The following is a 24,642-nucleotide window of genomic DNA, read 5'->3' as shown; positions in this document are numbered from 1 at the left end:
GCTTGCTTTCACATACTCATCATTCAAATGGATTTATTATGAATAATAATAACTTAAAGCAAAATATTGTGGATGCTGAAATTCTGAAATGAAAACAGAAGTACTGGAGAAACTCAGCAGGTCTGGCAGCATCAATAGAGAGAGAAACAGAGTTAATATTAACCCTCTGAGACATAATAGACTCAAAACATTGACTCTGTGGCTTTCACACTCAGAAGCGATGCAAGAGTGATTCTATAAGATTGTCTTCCCCATTGCCCTCTCGCCTTCTTACATCTGTTGTTGCCTCTGACTCTTGCACTGGTGGATGAGGTGATCCAGAGGAGAGCTGTCCTTTTACCTCTGGACTGTCAGAAGTGACTATGGTGCCAGACCCTAACTGCCTGGTGTGAAATTGCTACCTGACTCACTGTGATGCCCACAGTCTGACGGATTGCAGTTCCAGTGTCCACAATTGATATCTCCAGCAAATCCATCGCAGCACTAGCCGCTGGTAACTACCCTTGACTTTCAGTGAACAGAGCCTTTGGATGGACCATGGGTCACTGCTCCAGCCCTGTGACTGACCTAAAAAGCCAGTGATGAGTGTCTAGACCCCTGAATGACCTGTGTGGAGCTGCCTGACTGACACATCACTAATCCCTGGACTGGTTGCTCTGCATCTTCAGGACTGACTGTGGGCTACTCCCTGGACTATAATAATGTGGACATGCTGATGCTGATCAACCCAAGTACCCGAATGACTGTATCCAAGCCCCTGGACTGATAATGAATGTCAGAATGTGGAAACATTCAACCTGTTGAGTATACCATGGAACTTGTCAAGTCTGCTGCACCACACAACATGATTATGACTGATTAAACATTCCAGTGCCTTTGCCCCACATTATCCCAAAAACCTTTACATTATCGATATTTAAAATCCATCAAACTTAACTTTAAATATACTCAAAGACTAAACTTTTACAGGTCTCTGGCAAAAAAAAAATTCCAAAGATTCACAACTGTTTGAATTCTTAAAAATCTCTCCTCTTCTGGCTCATAAATGGTTTACAATGCCTTCTATGTTCAGTGCCTGATTGATAACAATCGGCCTTGTCTTGACTGAGTGCTACTCCCTTGAGCCTTTAAGTCTTGTCAATTTGGTTGATGCACGTGCATTGTGTTTGTCATGTTAACTGCTGGCACATGCTATAGGTTTGACATTGATGTAGCACTGTGCAGCACATGTAGTAACATGTTAACCCTCTTCCCTGATTATTGCTAGCAACCATAACAAGCTGCTTGGTTTTAATGTGCTTAAAAGCCAAAACAAGGCAGAAGCACTGTGAGCCGACATGCTCAAAGTGCAAGAAAGTCAGAGATGTGTGCATCCAAATAAACACAAACTGATTGAGAGCGAAGAAAGCAGACTGAGTCCTGAGTTGCATCTTGCTCCAATCCATGAGATGGCAACAGTATTAAAATGAGAGGTGACAATGTACTTGTTGATGCAGTACTGAAGTGGAGAACTGTATTCTAAGTGAGTTGGATGTGTGCCCTTATGATATGGTGAGGCTGGCATGTATCCAGTGCCAATCGCCAAGGACAAAGGATGTAGGCAGCTACTGCTCTTAGAGCCTGCCCTGATGTGTTGGGGAATGCTGGCCACAATGGAAGCCCAGTGGAGCAAATGGTGAGCTGAAGTCACCAGGTGCTTGCTTAGACTTTCTTGTCTGAAATTGTTGCAATATATTTCCTTGATGTTATTTGGGAGAATAGAAAATTGCTTAAAAATGAGATAAAATAGGTAATAATGATATATTAATGCACGCAAATGGGTCTCCTCTGGACCATCCCATCCACCAGACCCCTGCCAGCTAACCTGAATAACAGCCATCTCTCCAGGGTAATACTTCGGACACAGTGACTGTGAAAGGCAATTCCTGGTTTGCAGTATTTGACCTTGTGCGCATTTGGGTATTAGTGTGTGAATCCCAGACTGTTCCTGCTGCAGCAAATACATCTATCAGTCAATGCAAGAGAGTACAGGGATAGTGCCATGGAGGTGTGGTGCATACATAATGAGGTCAGCACAGTAAAACTCCCCAAAATTGACACATAGCTGAATTTTTGCAAAATTCAGCCTTTATAAACTTCTGCATGGTACCCTGGTTTTATTCCACTATGGATTTAAGGTTGTGGTGTTTACAGCAGGGGTAATATCCTGAACAGTAATGGATAGATTCTCTTTTGTTGGTGACAGTCATTGGCTGGTACCTGAGTCATGCTTTTCAGTCAAAGCTGAGATGTTGTCCAGGTTTGGCATTACATGGAAACGGACTTTTCAGTGTCTGAGGAGTCGTGAATGGTGATGAACAATGTGCAATGATCAGTGATCATCCCATTTCTGAACTTAGTATGAAGGAATGTCAATGATGAAGAAGCTGAAGATAGTTGAGCCTAAAGCATTTCCATGAGGAGTTCCTGCAGAAATATCCTTGAGCTGAGACAATGATCTCCAACATGCACAACTATCTTTAGTGCTAAATATGACTCCAGATAGTGAAGATCTTTTCCCATTGATTAATATTGACTTTGCTCAGGCCTCTTGTACAATACTTGGTGAAATGCTGGCTTAATGTCAAGGACAGTCACCCTCACCTCAACTCTGGCATTCAGCTGTTGTCCATGTTTGGACCAAGGCTGCACTGAAGTCAAGAGCTGCTTGGCTCTCGAGGAAACCAAACTGAGCATCAGTGAGCAGATTATTCCTTTGCAAGTGCCACTTGGTTGCACAGTTGATGACCCCCTCCATCATTTTCTGATGATTGAGGAGTAGGTAAGTAGGGCGGTAATGAGATGAGTTGAATTGTACTGCTTTCTAGGAACAGGACATACCTGGGCAATTTTGCATATTATCACATAACTATTATAACTATGGTGGAACAGATTTGCTAGGGGGTGCATCTAGTTCTGGAGCACAAATCTTCAATACAATGGCTGGAATGTTATCAAGGCCCATAGCCTTTTCAGCATCTAGTGTCTTCAGCTGTTCTTTGATATAATGTGAAGTGAATTGAACTGTTTGAAGACTGATATCTATGATGGGGCTTAGAAGGGCACCAAGGTGGAGTATCTATGGAGCACTTCTGGTGGAAGCAAAGGCTGAAGCCTTATCTTTTACACTGATGTGCTATTCTCCCCCATCATTGGCAATATGAATATTTATGGTGATTCCTCCTGTTAGCTGTTTAATTGACCATAATCATTCACAATTGGATGTAGCAGCACTACAGAGCTTAGATCTGATCTATTCATTGTGGAATCATAAAGTCATAGAGATGTACAGCACGGAAACAGATCCTTCGGTCCAACTTGTCCATGTCAACCAGATATCTCAACCTAATCTAGTCCCACATGCCAGTACCTGGCCCATTTCCCTCCAAACCCGTCCTATTCATATACCCATCGAGATGCCTTTTAAATGTTGTAATCATACTAGCCTCCACCACTTTCTCTGGCAGCACTTCGCATTTATCTAAATTAAACTCTTCAGCTCTGTCTATTGCATGCTGCTTCTGCTGTTCTGCATGCCAGTAGCATCACCAGGTTAACACCACATTCTTAAGATTGGTCCTTTCAAGCCCTCTTGCAGTCTTCATTGAACCAGATTTGATCATCAAGCTGGATGGTAAGGGTAGAGTGAGAAATATACCAGGCTAAGATGCTAGGGATTATAATTGAATACAATTCTGCTGTCCTGGCCCACAACACCTAATGACCAGTTTTAAGTTGCTAGATGCCCCCATTCAAAGTCTGTCCCAACTAGCATTATGTTAATAACTAGCATTCTCAATCTAATGATGGGGCTTCATCTCCATAAAGACTGCAGTCACCTCTCCTGCCATTACAGTCATGAGTGGTTACAAATGAGTTGTAGATAAGGGTGGATGAGATCAAGTATGTATCTCTCTCTTGTTGGTTCCCTCACCAGTTGCTGTTCATCCAGTCTAGCAGCAATATTATTTAGGATTTGAGCAGCTTGGTCATTAGTGGAGATACCAAGTCAACTTTGTGATGGACATCAAACCTCTTGCCCAGTGTCCTTCAGTGCTTGTTCAAAGTGGTATTCAACACAGAGGAGAACTGAGTCATCAGACAAGGGGAATGCAGTAGATAGACCCAATGCCATGAGACGTCATGGGGTCCAGAATCAATATTGAGGACTGCCAGTATAACTCCAGCTTGTCTGTATACTGCTGGGCTGCAACCCAGAGCTGGTGATGATGGTATTTGGAACATTTTGGGAAAGGTACAATGTGCAGATATATCAATGCCAGACTATCACATGTAAATTAACTCATTGCTGACATCCTTAACATCTTTATTCCTCTCAAATAACCTGCAACTGGAGATAATTTAATTACTTCATCATTTCAAAAAAATGAATAAGGACTTCTTCAAAGTGATCACACCTGCAAGCAATCAAGTTATGAATCAAATTTGAATCTGCCCCCACCACACTCTCAGGCTCTGCTCTCCAGACCCTAACCACTCAATGTGTGGGAAAAGAAAATTTTCCTTATGTCACCATTGATGCTTTTGCTAAATGACATGAATTAATAAATAACATGATTCAATTATATCCATTAGAGATATAAATGTCCTCTTTTTCCAGAGCCTTTGGTTCTACCAAGAGGTTCAAAGATGGGTCATTCCATTATGAAAGTTTTCTCACTGCCAATGTGACCTTGTAAGATGAACACCAATTATCTTTGAACAATAATTAGACCAAGCTTGTTTGATTTGCTTTTACTTTAGGGTGGTTCCCTAGTTTCTTAATATTATTTTATCTTCCATTTAACCTATTACTATCCAAAGTAAAAGTTACTAACAAGGAGGAAGATTCTGGAAAAATTCAGCAGGTCTGGCTGCAGCTGTGGAGAGAAAGCAGAGTGAACATTATGGGTCCCGTGACCCTTCTTCAGAACTGAGTAAAAGTTGTTATATGATCTAAAACTGAAAGAATTCTCTAAATCATATGAATTGTGCAAATAGATATTTGCAAAAACGTCACCAAGAAAAATCAGTATTGAAGAGATCTTGGAGTGCAGGTTCATAGCTCCTTGAAAGTAGAGTCGCAGGTAGATAGGATAGTGAAGAAGGCGTTTGGTATGCTTTCCTTTATTGGTCAGAGTATTGAGTACAGGAGTTGGGAGGTCATGTTGTGGCTGTACAGGACATTGGTTAGGCCACTTTTGCAATATTGCGTGCAATTCTGGTCTCCTTCCTATTAGGAAAATGTTTAGATTAGATTACTCACAGTGTGGAAACAGACCCTTTGGCCCAAAAAGTCCACACCGACCCGCCGAAGCGCAACCCACCCAGACCCATTCCCCTACACCTAACACTATGGGCAATTTAGCATGACCAATTCACCTAACCTGCACATTTCTGGATTTTGGGAAGAAACCGGAGCACCCGGAGGAAACCCACGCAGACATGGGGAGAATGTGCAAACTCCACATAGAGAGTCGCCTGAGGCGGGAAATGAACCCGGGTCTCTGGCACTGTAAGGTAGCAGTGCTAACCACTGTGCCACCGTGTACCCATGTTGTGAAACTTGAAAGGGTTCAGAAAAGATTTACAAGGATGTTGCCAGGGTTGGAGGATTTGAGCTATAGGGAGAGCTTGAAAAGGCTGGGGCTGTTTTCCCTGGAGCATCGGAGGCTGAGGAATGACCTTATAGAGGTTTATAAAATCATGAGGGGCATGGATAGGGTAAACAGGCAAAGTCTCTTCCCTCAGGTGGTGGAGTCCAGAACTAGAGGGCTGAGGTTTATGGTGAGAGGGGAAAGATATAAAAGCGACCTAAGTGGCAACCTTTTCACGAAGATGGTGGTACGTGTATGGAATGAGCTGCCAGAGGAAGTGGTGGAGGCTAGTATAATTGAAACATTTAAAAGGCATCTGGATGGGTATATGAATAGGAAGGGTTTGGAGGGATTTGCGCTGTGCATTGGCAGGTGGGACTAGATTGGGTTGGAATATCTGGTCGGCATGGACAAGTTGGAAGGGTCTGTTTCCTTGCTGTACATCTCTATGACTCTAAATAAAAAAAAGTCCTGCTAAGAGTTATTGGGAGGATTGCAGTTGAAGATCTTTGTAAATGATTTCCATGACATCCTGATGGAATCGTTCCAATTTTTCAATGACAATGAACTGCATGGCAAGTGAAAATTTAAATGATATAAATATGTTGATTGAGGAATTTTGGGACTTTATAGGATTTACAACACAGAAATAGGCTCAATCATATCCATGTCACTCTACACCCTTCTGTTCACCCTCTGTAGGACAGTACTTGTGCTGTGATTTGAGTTCCAGCCCCACTCCAGCAACCTTTTGCAGTGATTGTAACAAGGTCAGCCAGGTGGATCTCAGAATATGAGTTCCCTGATTGGGTCTGTTAATCTGGTCCAATCAGGGCACCCTGGCTGACAGATAGAAACAGGATGTTAGAGATTCTGTTCACTCTGAGAGCTGGCTCTGTGAAAGAAGGATCAAGAACTTTCCACGTGTTAATAAAGGGTGACTTGGGGACGGGATACCGGCCTCTGTGGAGTTGTTTCAGTGCTGACAAGGGTATGATTAATGATATAACCATGCAAAAGCGCCTACTGGTAGAAGCCCAACTGGACTTCAATTACAGCAACTGGCTTTATTATTGGAAAATGCAGGGAGCATATGAATTGCAGGGTATTTCAATGGAAATGGACACCTTTGTCAGTCCGACTGAGCTTGGGGGACACCACTTAAATGAAGGCAATTGTATAGCCTCACTCAGGACATATCCTGGACAGAGGGACTCTTGGTCAGCCCACAGCTAGACCCCAAAACAATGCCAAGCCTCAGCTGAATATCTAAAACTTTCCTTGGGATCCAGACAGGCAAGCCATTGTAGTTGCTGCTGGTATGCGGAAAACAGGACAGGAAAAGAGTGACACTAGATCTAAATTGAGTAAGAGAACAAATGGGCCAATATCCAGGAGAGTGCACATCCTGGTTTGGAACAGTTAAGTTGCTTAGCCGCATCTAAATCAGAACCAATCAAAATAAGCATCTAGTTAAATGGTCACCGGGTTCTAATGGTGATCGATACTGGTGCAGCCGTTTCAGTGATCACAGAACAGGTCTTCAACCAAATTCACTCTGGACTCCAACCCTTAAGCTTGCATAAGGTGGCATGGTGGCTCAGTGGTTAGCACCGCTGCCTCACAGCGCTAGGGACCCGGGTTCAATTCAGCCTCAGGCAACTGTCTGTGTGGAGTTTGCACATTCTCCCCATGTCTGCGTTGGTCTCCTCTGGGTGCTCCGGTTTCCTCCCACAGTCCAAAGATGTGCAGGTTAGGTGAATTGGCCGTGCTAAATTGCCCGTAGTGTTAGGTGCATTAGTCAGAGGGGAATGGGTCTGGGTGGGTTGCTCTTCGGAGGGTTGGTGTGGACTTGTTGGGCCAAAGGGCCTGTTTCCACACTGTAGGGAATCTAATCTAATCTAAGACCTTGGCTTGACTTAGAGCCTATTCAAGGGAACCTTTACAGATTAATTGTACAACTTTGGTTTTGGTCTCTTATGAGATGCATCTGGTTCAGTTACCACTGACTATGATAAAAAGCTCAGCCCAAGCCTGATGGTGCAAAATCAGTTGAGAAAGATTCACCTCGATTGGTTCAACATTTTCCAATTCAAAATAGTTACCTGAGTGAAGTCCTAATTACATACCTGGAAGGTTTTCAGGAAGATCTAGGGACTATCAAAGGAGACAAGGCCACCTTGCATATTGACCAGGAAGCAATTCCAGGGTTCTGCAAGGCCCACCCAGTGCCATTTGCCTTCTGGGCAAAAGTAGAGGCAGAAATCAGAAGGCTGGAATGCAAAGGAGTCTTCAATCCAGTCCAGTCTGCGGAATGGGCAGCGTCAGTTGTGCTGATTGTAAAGCCAGTTGCGTTGGTTCAGCTTTGTTGGGATTTCAGTTGGACAGTAGACCACTTTTCACAACTGAATAAATACCCAATCCCTCTCATTGAGGATTTGTATGCAATGAGAGGAGTGCTATCCTTCATGAAGCTAGACATGAGCCATGCTTACCTACCATTGCAGATAGATGAGGATTCCCAGAAGTATGCTACAATTAATACTCATAAGGGTTTGTACCAATATGTGAGACTTCCAACTGGGGCATCATCAACCTGTGCAACTTTTAGCGGATGATGGAGAATGTTTTATAACACATATTCCAGGTCACCATTTAGCTAGATGACATGCTAATAACAGGGAAGATCAATAAGGAGCACATAGGGAACTTGCACATAGTCCTTAAGTGTTTCTGCCAGGCCTTAGAAGGGAAATATGAGTGTCTCAGGCACCCCAAGCGATCTACTTGGGACTACAGAGTTGACAAGACTGGGTTACACTCGTTGGAAAATAAAGTGATGGCAATCAAAGGTCCCTGCCTCCCGTGTCTGTCCCAGACCTTAGTCTTTCCTTGGCTTGGCAAAATATTATGGAAAGTTCATACATAACCTGCCTATGTCTTCAGACTCAGAGGGGGAAGGGGTGTAGTGAGTGTAATAAGATCAGTCATGTGGACCTCATTGAATATGAGTTCCCTGATTGGAGCTGTTCATCTGGTCCAATCAGGGAGCCCTGGTTGACCAATAAGAACAGGAATGTCAGATGTTCTGCTCAGTCTGACAGCTGGCTCTGAAGAAGCCAGACCAGTGTCACGTCCTATGCATGTGTAAACAAAGGGTGACTTGGTGAAGGGATACTGGCCTCCGTGGAATTATTTAACTTATGATCCTTTGATTCCCACCAGCCATTAACTCTCCTCTACCCACTTTGATCTGTAACCCAATTCTATCACTGCTTTTGAGCTTACAGAATATTTCCTGTTCAGCAGCTTTAGTTGCTAATTTCACATCATGAAAGTTTTACTACTGATCAAGTAAGTGTATTTGTCTGTTATTGCGTATAAGTTATGCAGCAACTGAGTTGACAGGGCATGTCTGTGGCAAACTGGAGATTGCACTTAGACAACACTTCTTTAAAACACTACCTAAAGCTAGGCTCTTTGCTTGTGTTCTTTGTCAGGGCTGCTTTGAGTACCCTAAGACGAAGTAGGTTCTAGGGTATTACTTTCACTCTCCCTCTCTCCCTGGGCTGAAGAGAGGGAAAAAAATTTATCAGAAATCCCATTTTTAATTGCAACATAGTGACCTCTGCTGGAAAATGAGTGTGTATCCATGTACAATCATCTCTATATATCTGCAGGTATGCTTATGACTGTAGGAGCAAATGTGTGTGTGTGTATGTGTGTGTGTGTATGTATATATATTTTTGTTAAGTGTGAATATGAAATTTTGTGTACAAATGTGAAACGTGTAGGCAGACATTGTTGAGATTCAGGCCTAGCCATAATGTCTTACTCCTCCTCTCCAGTCTCAAACAAATCATTCCACATTATCTAAAGCAAATAAAAAAGACTGTTTACAATTAAATTAAGCTGCACTTGGCTTCAATGTTCCTCAGTTACGAAGCAGAATCTTAGTGAGGATTTTCATCTCTAATTTTCACCATAATGTTTAGAAAGTGCATTTCTTGGTCATTGAGAAAGGACTGCAGTGATTCCCTCCAATGTCAAATAGCACAAAATAGCACAGACACTTAAAATTCATCTTTATGGAATTGTTAGATGGGAAAAATACTGGAGGCAGTTAGGGTGTGTATAATGGTATCCCAGTGAAACAGATAGAAAGAAAATCAATGGATTAAGACAGAGAACATTTCAAAGCGCAGAGAACCTAGGAGTTATAATGTAACGTTGTCCTTAACTACCTTGAAAACACAGTCACATTTCAGTTGTTTGGTTACTCAGTTGTTAAGTGAAGTGCTAAACAAAGTTTACAGCAACTCTCACCTTCTTTCCCAGGAGAATGTCAAACAGTCTGGGCCTCACCAGGCTAATCCAAATGTAATTCTTGCTCTTCTATCTCACTGCTGCTTTCTCCTTCATTGTTGTTAGTAGTTTCATCAGAGTTCACTTTATGAAAATCACTGGTTGTAAACGATGCCAGACTGGCTTTTCCTCTTGTGGTATGAAGAAATCTGAAGCTCAGAGTTGGCCACACCCAAATGACGAAAATGCACCTGCACCACAGAGGAAACACCCACAACCACATAGCATGCTACTATTTTGGAATTCCTCTCCCTGCCTCCATAGCAGGTCAGTGGAAAAATCCCATTGTGTCTCTTACACTAGTTGGGCCAGAAATCAGGACATCTTGCCTGGACACAAATATACTTCAAACAACATTCAAAGAGAATGACAATCAAATAGCATACATATGCAATACTGCAGCGTGTGATTTATAAATTTGTTTGGGAATGTTTGTTTCACAGTGATTTTTATTTCAGCTTTGTGGCTTAGTGGACATAGTGATGGTCTGTAACAGGTAGCACATTAGATCTGAAATTGTTGACATTTGGGGAAATGAAATTGTGTTCATTGTTTCTACAGTTTGATAAATTAATCATTACCCTGTCTTATGGCCAAGTGTGGAGGGGTGGATTGGTTCACCTCTTCTCAACGTATTGTCTGCAACAATGATTTATGTTCTCTTCAAGTTGGCGGTGGAGTAGGGCTCCTCACTGGAACTTGTCCACTCTGTCCAATTTTCTTCCTTCTCTCTTTTTTTTTCTTGCTGTTTTTCCCTTCATTTCTTTTAGTTCTTTAGTCTTTAGTTCTTGGCCGTGGAGGCAGCGACAGTGAAGGCAACGGCTGGGGGACTTTGACAGTTGGCCAATGGGCAGCTGGTTGCAGTCCGTTGCATCGCAGTCTCATTGATGTCTGGAGCAGCACGAGAACAGGACTATACAGTGAGACGGCTAACCCAGCAACGGAGCATGGCAGTGGCGGTCAGCAACAAGGTGATGGCAGCAACAGTGGGTGGTCACAAAGGATGGTGGCAGCACTGGTTGCCTGCCAAAGCCTAACAAGCAGAGGCAAAGCCTGGTGTGCCTAATGGAGATCTGCAACGGTGTCTAGCGGCGAAGGCAGCTGGCGAGTGCAGACGGATCTCAGCCGAGCGCGGGTGAAAGTATGCCCAGCTCGGGAGAGAACGAGCCTTTCTGGGGAGTGCCCAGTTTGGAGTATCTGCAGGCCCATTTCTTTAAGAAAGGACTGTAATGTTTGACGACTTAATTTTATATTTTTATTTTTCTACTAAGAAAACTGTAGTGCTGAACTTTTCAACTTATTTCTTTATTTTTCCACTTTTGTAACTAAAATTTTGTACTTATTTGGTACGTATGTGGTGACATCATATACTTTTTACTGTACTTTTGTACCCTGTGCCCCAATAAAACCTAAATAATGATAATAATAAAGAATAGTAATGTTTTTAACACAGGGCTGAATCTTTCTTCAATTAAAATGTAGCTAATCAATTTCTACTATAGCAGTCAGGAGCCAAACACAAGATTTTCTTGAGTATAAGGGAATGTTTATTACCTGCTAATTCCTAGAAAAATAGTAAAAACATAACATCAAGCTTATAAATTTGGGCAATCTCACACAATCCACAATCCACAAATGCGCGCACACACATGTACTCATACAAAGTTGAATAGTGATGGTATTAAGTGTAAAATTGATGATTAAAAAATATAATTTAGAATCTTGTGGTGTCCTTGTGACATAGGATTTTAGTAGTTATTTAGTTAATGTCTTAAACTATCAACAGTAGCAAAACTTGCAGATATCTATAAAGTTCTGAGTATTTTCATGTCTCCTTTTAATCTATATTGTCACTGGGCACCTTTTTTTCTTCAGAGACATTGAGAGAGAGTTGCTAGCTTGTGTTCAATTTTACATCCTTTGTTTCATCCCTTCTGCTTCTGCAAAAAGTGAACTTCTTGAAATACAAGCTTGTCAGTCCATTTCTACATCTAAATGTTTTGGCCCCAAGCTTGATACTTGCTGTGATATTGTCATCTCCAACACATGAACATTCTCATAAAGATGTAAATCAAAAGAGAAAAGGCCTCTTTACACCTCCATGGGAGGTGTTAATTTCATTCTTTGCCTTTGGATAAAATGTTAATTTCAGTTCAACCAGTCTTTTGTTTATTCCATGTTGTTATTATGAAATTTGATCAAGCTGCATGGCCAGATGATTCCTGTGGCCATGGTTAGCCAATGTTTAGGCAATTTTTTAATGCTATTTCAGTGCATGAAAGTTCAAGGTATTGGTTGCATCATGGATTTTGAAAATCAATGCTGCAAGAAAGGGCTGTGGTGGTTTCTATCTTTTTCTACTTTTTCTGCTTTCTCTTCCTCCTCCTCCTGTTCCTCAGTTAGTCACAAGTTAGCAACGACTGTTGACCTTATGATATTAAAGTCACCCAGGGTGCAGAAACTTGCAAATAGCTCGACTGAGTAATGCAGAAGGTAGATTGGGCCTATATTCAATGGACTTTTCCCTCACTGGAGAATCTTGGGCCTGGCAGCATAGTTGAAAATGTGTTGCTGGAAAAGCGCAGCAGGTCAGGCAGCATCCAAGGAACAGGAGAATCGACGTTTCGGGCATTAGCCCTTATTCAGGAACGTCGATTCTCCTGTTCCTTGGATGCTGCCTGACCTGCTGCGTTTTCCAGCAACACATTTTCAGCTCTGATCTCCAGCATCTGCAGCCCTCACTTTCTCCTGGCAGCATAGTCACAAAAAAAAACCTCTTCTCTCTGAGGCTCTTGAGTCTTTGGAATTTTCTGTGTCAGAGGTCAGTGGATGCTCCATCATTCAGAATAGTTAAGGGTGAGATGCTGAAATTATGGGTCTCTGAGGGAACGGAGAGATTTTAAGAGAAGACAGGAGTTTGAGGTTTAGGCAGAAAACAAGCCATGATTGTATTGAATAGCAGAGCAGCCTTGTGAATCTGCTCTTAATTACTCTGCATTGCAGACTCTGGAAGCATTGCTTAAGCACCCTTATGGTCTGCTCGATCATGTTTGTGTGTCAGTATGAGTGTTAATGCCTGTAACTCCCTCCCTAATGGCACTATGGGTGTACCTACACCACATAAACTGCAAATGAAGAAATCAGCCCACTGCATTTTTTCAAGCGCTATTAGGCTTTGGAATAAATCCTGACCTTTGCTCATATACTTCTCGTACGTGAGTGAATTGTACACTGGGTTCATTGCCACATGGTTAATGAATATCTCTTTTCAGTAAATAGCCATATTTTTTGTTCTTCGTGGTAGCTCAAATGCAGATTACAGAGCAGATGGTGCAGAATGATAGTTCAAGTTCATTAGCTGCTGTTTTAGTGTGTTGGTGAGTTTGTGGACTAGTCTGGCTGTTATTTCCAATACGTCTTTGATGTAGGGGAGAGTAGTTGGGGTTTCTGAATATGTTTTGTCTGCTTGTTTGGGTTTTTTGCTGAGTAATTGATGGACTGTGATCATTGGGTACCCGTTCTTTTTGAATACACTGGAAAGGTGATTTTCCTCTGCTTTTTGTAGTTCCTTTGTGTTGCAGAGGAAATAATGTTCTAATGCAGCTTTGTTTATGGATGTTGGGATGATTGCTTCCATCCCATGGAGGATGGTTGTATTAAACAATTCCTTGACAAGTTGGTAGTGGTTGGCACCACAGCAATTATAACATTTTGTGTAATTCCTACACTGAAGGGTAAATTATATTTTCTTCCACTTTCATTGCTGCCTTATACTACTGTGAAGGTGGATAAAACAGGATTCCAGTCACAGAATACCCACATGCACAAAAATAATTGTTGTCAGTTTCCTGCTCAGTAATGATTGAATGTAGCCAACAAGACAGTCAGTGTGTTTCAGATCATTTCAAGTGATGATACAGAGTTTGCATTTTGGGTGCTCACTACATAGGATTCATTGAGTATAAAGCACGTTAACTTTAGTAGTGAGATTTTAAATCACCCGCTATTATCCTACAACCAATGTCAACCCTTTCCAGCCATGAGACCACTTCTACTGGATCATTTGTGAGAAGTGATTGGCTGAAAATGTTTGTATTATTCTTCCCAAGAAACGGCCTGGTCATTTCAAGCAACATTTAGCATTTTTTCTATCTGTGAGTGTCAACATCAGCTCTTTCATGACAATGAATCTCCTCCTGTCAACATCCTGGGAGTTACCATTGACCAGAAAACCCAGAAACTGAACTGGACTTGTCAGATAAATACAATGGCTGCAGAAGCAGGTCAGATGCTCGGTACACTATGGCGAGTAACTCACCTCTTGACACTCCAAAGTCTGCCTAACATTTACAAAGCACAAGTCAGGAATGTGATGGAATACTTCCCACTTTCCTGGATGGGTGCAGCTCCAGCAACACTCAAGAAGCTTGATACCATCCAGAATCTCACTAATGTTTACACTCATGCACAAGCATACATACATATGTACACTTGTAAATATACAATCACGAACACGCACATACTTACACGTATACATAGACATTCACATTCCACAAAACTATTCATACACAGTTACACATACGCACACATTAAATATGCACACTCATGCATTCTCCAGTAGAGGTCACTACACTGTAATTTGAAATGGGAACTCTGATCATTCACTCCACCCCCCGCCCCCCCACCGTTTAGCCCAGAGAGAAGAGGGAGCAAAGTAAAGGTCCATTGTAATACCCATGAACCCACTTCAACACAGACTTCTCAATGCAGCTCTGACAAAGAACACAAGCAGAAAGCCTGAGTTTAAGGAACACTTCATTGCAGTGTTGTCTAATTGCAATTTTGAACTACCCATAAGTATTGCTAACAATTTATTTTGCTGCATGAATTATACAATGCAGGTAGATATACTTCACACTTAAACATTAGCAATGCTTTCACCAGGAGAAGTTGGCAAGGTATGACTGTTGACGTGCCCTTGAAAGTGCTGCCAATGACCCTTCCAATCACATTGTTGATAATCAAAAGTAGACTGGGGTTTAATTGGCTTGGTTGGATTTGTCTTGCTTTTCATAGACAGATCACACCTGAACTGTTTTTTTACATTACTGGGCAGCTCCCAGTGTTGTAGCTGTACTGGAACAACATGGTTAGAGGTGTAGCTAAATCTGGAGCACAAGTCTTCAGTACTGTTGCTGGAATAATGTCAAAAATCACACAACACCAGGTAATAATCCAACAAGTTTATTTGGAAGCACTAGCTTTCGGAGTGCTGCTCCTTCATCAGGTGGTTATGGAGAATAAGATTGTAAGACACAGAATTTATAGCAAAAGTTTACAGTGTGATGTAACTAAAATTATATATTGAAAAAGATCTGGATTGTTTGTTAAGTCTCTCATCTTTTAGAATGACCATATTGGTTTCAGTTCTTTCATTTGTAAATTGAAAAACTTTTTTTTAAAAGTTACATTCTCAAGTGAACTTTAACAATTGGTGTCATGTCGGCCCAGATATTGTATTGGAGGTGTGAGTTTCCCTGTGCGGCTGTCTGTGCCACAATGGTCAGACTGATTCTAATCTAAAAAATGGATGTACAGAATCTTACGTGGATTCATGCAATTTTTGAGCAAAGTAAAATGTAAATCTGCAAGTACAAATTCACCCCACAAACGTATATGTGTATGTCTGCATGTGAGTGTGTGTGAGTGTGTGGAAGTGGGGGGATTATGAGTGTCTTTGAGAGAGTTAGTGTATCTGAGTGTAAAGGGGTATAAGTCTGTGAGAGTGTGTGTGAGAGTGTATGTGTGAGCGGATGGGAGAGTGTGTGTGTAGTGCAATGGGGTCACCTGTAGTGTAACATGAACCCAAGGTCCCGTTTGAAGCCAACCCCATGGGTACCGAACTTAGCTATCAGCTTCTGCTCGGCCACTTTTAGTTGTTGCCTGTCCCAAAATCCGCCTAGGAGGACGGTCACCTGAAGGTCGGAGATCGAATGTCCCAAACTGCTGAAATGTTCTCTGACTGGGAGGGACCACCTTCAATACGTTATCTGGGTCAACATGACACCGATTGTTAAAGTTCACTTGAGAATCTAACTTTAAAAAAAAGTTTTTCAATTTACATATGAAACCAATATGGTCATTCCAAAAAATGAGAGACTTAACAAACAATCCAGGTGTTTTTAAATATAATTTCAGTTACATCATATTGTAAACTTTTGCTATAAATTCTGTGTCTTACAATTTTATTCTCTACAATCACCTGATGAGGGAGCAGCGCTCCAAAAGCTAGTGCTTCCAAATAAACCTGTTGGACTATAACCTGGTGTTGTGTGATTTTTAACTTTGTAGACCCCAGTCCAACACCGACGTCTCCAAACCATGGAATAATGTCATGCTTCATAGCCTTTGCAGTACCTAGTGCCTTCAGCCATTATTTAGTAACAGATGGAGTGAATCAAATGTATTGACATTGATGTCAGGGACCTCAGATGGATCACTGATTTGGCACTTCTGGCTGAAGACAGGCGCCAAACTTCAGTTTTGTCTTTTGCACTGTTGTGCTGGACCACTCCGTTATAAGGACATTTGTGGAATCTTCTCCTCTTGTTAATTATTTATTTGTCCACCACCACTCACAGCTAGATGTGGTAGCATTGCAGTATTTAAATCTGATCAATTGGTTGTGGAAGCATTTGGCATTGATTTATGCTGCTTCTGCTGTTTGACATGTAAGTAATTCTGTGTTATAGCTTCACCAGATCGATGCTCATATATATGCATGGTGCTGCTCCTGGCATGCCCTGCTGCATTCTTCATTGGACTAGTGTTCATATCCTGTTTGATGGTATGCATATTCGTTTAATTTTATCCATGGTTTATTGTGTAGTTCTAATGAATTACCATCAGATGGCAACCATAGCACAAGACTTGAATGGGATGTACACACCTAAGAAATGGATTACATTCACACGATTTATCCATGACTGAAACAGAGCAACAAAGCAGTCTATAGGACTGTGCTATTTGAAGGTCAGTAGGTACAATTACATTTTCTGTCTTTGTAGCCAGTTCTAATCTTGGTTATGTTCAACACCAGGTTTAATAGGCAAGAGGTGTTGAATTTGCAGAGTCATCCAATTTCTGTTTAGGATCTTAGGCTCTTATTGCAAGCTGTTACAAGCAATCACAGGAATGTCAGTAAAAGTAGTCAATGAGGGTCTTGGTATTGTTATAACATTATGATGTTCCCTCTGAACTTAGAAACTCTAGAAAATAGGAACAGTAGTAGGCCATTTGGCCCTTTTGAGCTGCTGTCATTCAATATGATTAATATTGATAATTAACTCATCACCCCATTCCTGCTTACTCCAAATTCCCTTTGATCCCTTTAGCCCTAAGGACTATATCTAACTCCTTGAAAACATTCATTATTTTTGCCTTAACTGTTTTCCATGGCATAGAGTTCCATAGGCTCACCACTCTCTGGTGAAGAAATTTCTCATCATCTCAATCCTAATTAGCCTACCCTATATTCTCAGGCTGCAACTTCAATTTTTGGATATCCTTTCTGCATTTACCTATCTAACCCTGTTAGAATTTAAAGACTCCTATGAGATCCCTCTTCCTTATTCGAAACTCCAGTGAATTTGTCCCGACCAATCCAGTCTCCTGATGCATCAGTCCTTGTGCCATCTGAAAAATCAGTCTGGGTAAACGTTCGTTGTACTTCCTCCAAAGCCAGAACATCTTTCCTCAGATAAGGAGACTAAACCTGCACAAAATACGGCAGGTATGGTCTCAACAAGTCCATGGATAATTGCAGCAAGAATGTCTTTGGCTCAGTATGGAGCGGAAACATTTTCTAAATGCAACATAGTGTAGCTAGAACAGAAAACGTTGGCTGATCAGTAATAGTGAAGTTACCTTTTTCAGTGCTGGCAGTGCAAGCAATAATCTGGCAATTGGTGCACTTACAGCAAGAAACGCATGCATAACCTGCCCACCACATTGAGATATGCATTTGGGCCTGAAGAAACAGGGGCTGAGTAATCGAATTTAGAGGCCACTTTGTCCCTTTGTATATAATGGCTCCATGGAAAGGCACTGACCTCTGAATTGGTAAATGTTACTCAACAGAGGGAGCATATTGTGTTGGGTGGGGATTTTCCACTCTGGCTCCTGTAGTGATTATAACAAGGTCAGTCTGGTGGACCTCTTCAATATGAGTTCCCTGATTGGGGCTGTTAACCTGTTCCAATCAGGGAGTCCTGGCTGACAGATTAAAACAGGAGTGTCAAATCATCCAGTTTTGCTATGAGAGCTGCCTCTGAGGGAGCTGGATCAGTGTAAAGGACTGTTGATGTAACTAAAGAGTGACCTGGCGACGGGATACCTGCCTTTATGGAGTAATTTCAGTTTCCATGCAATTTGCGTATTGCAGAACATTTTGCTATCAATTGGTTTAACTAGTTTTCAATTTGTGATTGGAAATTGAACTTAGTTTCAAACCTGTCTGAATGCAAAATTTGTTTAGTTTTACCATTAAGTTAAAAGGATGAGAAAAAGAGAGATTAATGACAATAGACACTGCATAGCCCTTCATTCCTGATGAAGGGATCCGGCCGGAAACATCAATCTTCCTGCTCCTCGGATGCTGCCTGACCTGCTGTGCTTTTCCAGCAACACACTCTCAACTCTGATTTCCAGCATCTGCAGACCTCACTGTCTCCCACTGCATAGCTGTAGAACAGTGTGAGGAAGGCAGCAGAGGCAGATAACACAAGGGACAAGAAATATGAGAGAAAATAAAAGGAACAAGAGAGCAGACTGAGGAACAAGTAAGAGAGAGGACGACAACAGAGAAGAACAAACATAAAATTAGTGTGGGATGCAGAGAATAAAAAAACAAGAACAGACAGTGGCAAGAGGTAGAAAGAACAGGAATAAAAGCATCAGAAAAAGAAAGATTGCAGCAACAAAGAGCTACTGTTGTAAAGATGAATAAGAGAGCGCAGTGTGACAAGGAACAGGAGATCAAATTATTCCTAATTTCTAAAATGTTGTTTTGCACTTGTCAGCACCTGTTAAAATGACAGTTGTCTAATCAGATATTGTCATATTTAAGACAGGTTGTGTCTTGAATTAGGATACTGGGCGAGGTATAACCAAGCACCATTAATAACTTAGCAACCATGATTTATAAGCCAATTATCATATAGGAGTGATTTCAGCAACAACCACTACATTTGACAAATGCAGTTAATTATGATCTCATGCTATATTAAGTATTAGGAAAATTCCGTTTTTAAGGGACTCCAATCTCCATCATTTTGTTATTTTCCCATTAGGAAATCTTGGACTCATTTTTAATAGGACAATATCCAAGTGACAAGTACCATTCAACACTGTAGGGAATCTAAGCTAATCTAAAAAAAAGCTTGAATTTCTTGTCCATCTCTAAAGGCAGCGCTGTATATTTGAATCACTGCACTCTTTGGGATGTGGGAAAGCCCATTGTGCTATGAGGATAATGAGTTATTCGACACAGAATTTCCTAGGAACTAACTTGCTCTCATTGCCACAATATTTATATAGATATTCCAGTCAAAAAGTGTGGTGCTGGAAAAGTACAGCTGGTCAGACAGCATCCGAGGAGCAGGAAAGTCGATGTTTCAAGCATAAGGTCTTAATCAGCAGCTTATGCTTGACTCTCCTGCTCTTTGGATACTGCCTGACTGGCTGCACTTTTCCAGCACCACACCTTTTGACTCTGATCTCTAGCATCTGCAGTCCTCACTTTCTCCATATACATATTCCAGTTCATTTTCTGGTCAATGGTAATTTCTGGATGTTGATAGTGGTAATTCAGTGGTAATGCCATTGAATATCTAGAGACATTGGTTAGTTTCTCTCAAGTTTGAGATGGCCATTGCTTGGCACTTGTGTGACATGAATGTTACTTGTCGTTTGGATATGGCCTTATAGAAAATGAGTCCAAGAATTCAAAATGAGAAAATAAAGAAATGATGGAGATTGGCGTCCCTTAAAAAACTGAATTTTTCTAATATTTAATTTAGCATGAGAGCACATTTAACTGCTGTTACAACAATAACTAGCTTTTCAAATTTCTAGTAAATAAAACTAAAAAAAACCAACATCATGATGCTCCTTTGAACTGACAAAGATTTATCTGGTGTTACATGTACCCAACTATCAATTTGTTGCTTAGGAAAGCAAGAAGTTCCATTCTTCCAAAGAACAACAAACAAAGCTTCTGATGGAGGTGGGCAAACAGACAAACATCATCCTAATGTCATGCCTATGGTCATTGGCTGAAAGGGTTCAGACAGATGATTGACATAGCATCGGATGCCAGCCCTTAATATACAATAACAGAGCAGGTAGGAAGTTAGAGTTGCCCAGTAGAATGTGCCACCATCTTGAGAGGAGACCAGGGGTTCAGGGGAAGAACGATGACTGTTATCACGGAAGACAGCAAAACATCTAGGATGAATACTCCACTGTGCCAAACCATACGGCACACTTCCTTGGTTTTTCCATTTGTCAGAATGTCTTTGGGAATCAGTAAAGGTTTCTTATCTGTCAGGAGTCACATATTTCCTTCAGTATTTAATAGTGCATATTACAAACCTCAATAAATTATCTGAAAATTGCTTCCAAATTGTCAATTACCCAGACAGAACAACCTCGATTATCCGAACAGGACGGGCGGGGAGTGTTTTGTTCAGATAATTGATTGTTTGGATAACTGATTGTTCAGATAATGGATGACGTTTTTACAGGCCCTTGAGATCTTATTTGGATAATCTGAAATTTGGATAATTGACATTTGGATAACCGAGGTTTATCTGTATTAGGTAACTGTGATTGCTATACCCCAAACTCCAAGATGGGCAGGTACATACATTCCAATACATTATTGGAATTGCAGGTCAACAACCCCCACAAGTCTTAAAAGAAATGGTGAGTGAGATAGTGGATGAGTCATTTTATTTTTTTCACACTCCACAAGATTCAGGGATTAGATCTGAAAGTTCACAATAGCTGCACTGTGGGTCCGAGACACAGCACATTCACTGAACAACCACCCACCCTCCCTTTCCTTCTCATTCTCTTCACTTCTCCCTCCCCCTTTCTCCTCCCCTCCACTCCTCCTCCCCTTTTCTCCTCCTCGTCCGTCCCTTTCTCCTCCTCCCCCCACTCCTCCCTTTGTCCTCCCCTCCATTCTCCCTGTCCCCATCCCACATTTCCCTCCATCCCTTTCTCCTCCCTCCATTCCTCCTACTCCTCCCCTGTCCTATTCCCCTCCCCTGCCCATTCCCCTCTCCTCCCCTTCCCATTATCCACCACCCACCTTCCCACTTTCTCCACCTTCCTCCCCCTTTTTCTCCCTCCCCTTCTCCTCCTCCACCATGTCCCCTTTCTCCCTCCCCCTCCCTTTCTCCCCCTCCTCCCTCCCCTCCCTTTCTCCCCCTTCTCCCTCCCCTCCCTCCATTATTCTCTTCACTTCTTCCTCCCCTTTTTCTCATTAGCAGTCAGTCGTAGAGATGTACACCTCCATCTTTTCTCCTCCCCTGTCCCTCCCTTTCTCCTCCTACCCACACCCCTCCCTTTCTCCTCCCCTCCATTCTGCATCTCCCTCCCCACCCCACCTTTCCCTCCCTCCCTTTGTCCTCCTCCTCTTTCTCCTCTGTCCCTCCCTTTCTCCCCCCACTTCCCATTTTTGTCCCCGCTCCCCCACTCTCCCTTCCCCATTCTCCTCCTCCCCTCTCCTCTTCCTCCATACTGCTCCCTCCCTCTCCCCATTGTTCCCTCCTCTCCCCAGTCCTCTCCCCTCCCCTCACCCTCCTCTCCTTCCCCCATTTCCTCTCCCAGTCCATTCCACTCGCCTCCACATCTTCATTCCTCCCCCTCCCCAATTCTACTCCTCCCCATTCTCTTCTCCTCTCCCATTCCCCTCCCCACCCCATTCCCTCCCCTCCCCATCTTCACTCCTCCCCCCTCCATTCTCTTCTCCTCTCCCATTCCCCTCCCCTCCCCATTCTCTCCCATTCCCCTGCCTACCCCATTCCCTCCCCTCCCCTTCCTCTCTTTCCCCTCCCCTTCCATTCCCATCCTCTCACCTCCACATACCTCTCCCTCTCCTCATAACCCTCCACCTCTTAGCCCCATTCCCCACCCCTCCCCCATTTCCCCATACCTATCCCCCACCTTGACCCGCATTCTTTGCCCCTCCCCATTCCCTGCCTCTCTCCCTTACCCATCCCCTCCCCATTCCCCATCGCACCCCACTCCACACCTCCCCATCCCATCCCCACACCTCCCCCATCCCATTCCCACCCCATGCCCCCTTCCCCTCCCCACCCAACTCCATCCCCCCTTCCCCTCCTCACACCTCCCCCCCACCGTTTCCCCCTTCCCCACCCCACCTTTTCCCCTTCCCCACCTTTTCACCCCTTCCCCACCCCACCTTTTCACCCCTTCCCCACCCCACCCCACCTTTCCCCCCTTCCCCACCCCACCTTTCCCCCCTTCCCCACCCCACCTTTCCCCCCTTCCCCACCCCACCTTTCCCCCCTTCCCCACCCCACCTTTCCCCCCTTCCCCACCCCACCTTTCACCCCTTCCCCACTGCACACCCTCTCCACACTCCACACCCCACCATCCCCCCTACCCACCCCACCTATCCCCCTACCCACCCCACATTTTCCCCCTCCCCCTTTTCCCCCCTCTTCCCCACCCCCACCTTTCCCCCCTCTTCCCCACCCCCTACCTTTCCCCCCTCTTCCCCACCCCCCCACCTTTCCCCCCTCTTCCCCACCCCCCCACCTTTCCCCCCTCTTCCCCACCCCCCACCTTTCCCCCCCTCTTCCCCACCCTCCACCTTTCCCCCCCTCTTCCCCACCCCCCCACCTTTGCCCCACCCCTCACCTTTCCCCCCTCTTCCCCACCCCCCACCTTTGCCCCCCTTCCTCACCCCACCTTTTCCCCCCTTCCTCACCCCACCTTTTCCCCCCCCCACACCCACCCCACCTTTCCCCCCTCCCCACACCCACCCCACCTTTCCCCCCTCCCCACCCCCACCCCACCTTTCCCCCCTCCCCACCCCCACCCCACCTTTTCCCCCTCCCCACCCCCACTCCACCTTTCCCCCCTCCCCACGCCCACCCCACCTTTCCCCCCTCCCCACCCCACCTTTCCCCCCTCCCCACCCCACCTTTCCCCCCTCCCCACCCCCACCCCACCTTTCCCCCCTCCCCCCCTCCCCACCCCCACCCCACCTTTCCCCCCTCCCCACCCCACCTTTCCCCCCCTCCCCACCCCACACCCATCTTTCCCCCCTTCCCCACACCACACCCCATCTTTTCCCCACTTCCCCACACCGCATCCCATCTTTTCCCCCCTTCCCCACACCGCATCCCATCTTTTCCCCCCTTCCCCACACCGCATCCCATCTTTTCCCCCCTTCCCCACATCCCACCCCACCTTTTCCCCTTTCCCCATCCCACCCCACCTTTTCCCCCTTCCCCATCCCACCCCACCTTTCCCCCTTCACCACCCCACCCCACCTTTTCCCCCTTCCCCATCCCACCCCACCTTTTCCCCCTTCCCCACCCCACCTTTTCCCCCTTCCCCATCCCACCCACCTTTCCCCCTTCCCCACCCCACCGCACCTTTCCCCCTTCCCCATCCCACCCCACCCCACCTTTTCCCCCTTCCCCACCCCACCCCACCTTTCAACCCCTCCCCACCTCACCTTTCACCCCCTCCCCACCTCACTTTTCACCCCTTCCCCACCTTTCCCCCCATCCCCACCCCTTCCCCACCTTTCCCCCATCCCCACCCCAACCCACCTTTCCCCCCATCCCCACCCCAACCCACCTTTCCCCCCATCCCCAACCCAACCCACCTTTCCCCCCATCCCCAACCCAACACACCTTTCCCCCCATCCCCAACCCAACCCACCTTTCCCCCCATCCCCAACCCAACCCACCTTTCCGCCCATCCCCACCCCATCTTTCCCCACATCCCCAGCCCACCCCACTCCCCCACCCCACCCCACTCCCCCACCCCACCCAACCCCACTCCTCCCAACCCCACCCCACTCCCCCCATCCCCACCCCACTCCCCCCATCCCCACCCCACTCCCCCCAAACCCACCCATCCCCACCCCACCCCACTACCCCCAACCCCACCCATCCCCACCCCACCCCACTCCCCCCACCCCACCCCACTCCCCCCAACCCCACCCCACTCCCCCCAACCCCACCCCACTCCCCCCAACCCCACCCCACTCCCCCATCCCCACCCCACTCCCCCCCATCCCCACCCCACTCCCCCCCATCCCCACCTTTCCCCCCCATCCCCACCTTTCCCCCCCATCCCCACCCCACCTTCCCCCACCCATCCCCACCTTTCCCCCCCATCCCCACCCCACCTTCCCACCCATACCCACCCCACCTTCCAACCCATCCCCACCTTTCCCCCCCCATCCCCACCTTTCCCCCCCATCCCCACCCCACCTTCCCCCCCCATCCCCACCTTTCCCCCCCCATCCCCACCACACCTTCCCCCCCCATCCCCACCCCACCTTCCCCCCCCCATCCCCACCCCACCT

At 44.8% G+C, this 24,642-nt stretch overlaps 1 protein-coding gene across 1 annotated transcript in view; it reads right to left on the bottom strand.

The window, feature by feature from the left end:
• Window positions 1-10,129, bottom strand: part of syt8 (synaptotagmin VIII) — a 74,133-nt gene extending 64,004 nt beyond the window's left edge. Inside the window, exon 1 of the mRNA XM_043705974.2 lies at window positions 9,963-10,129. The gene's annotated coding sequence lies outside the window, so the exon portion shown is untranslated. The remainder of the gene's footprint in view (window positions 1-9,962) is intronic.
• Between the last annotated feature and the right edge of the window lie 14,513 nt (window positions 10,130-24,642).

Source organism: Chiloscyllium plagiosum, unplaced genomic scaffold, assembly GCF_037043375.1.
Source record: "Chiloscyllium plagiosum isolate Xiang-an unplaced genomic scaffold, Cpla_swu_hap1 HiC_scaffold_18, whole genome shotgun sequence".
NCBI classification, from domain to species: domain Eukaryota; kingdom Metazoa; phylum Chordata; class Chondrichthyes; order Orectolobiformes; family Hemiscylliidae; genus Chiloscyllium; species Chiloscyllium plagiosum.
The sequence above is the reverse complement of the archived record's forward strand: the minus strand, read 5'-3'. Positions and strand labels throughout refer to the sequence as shown.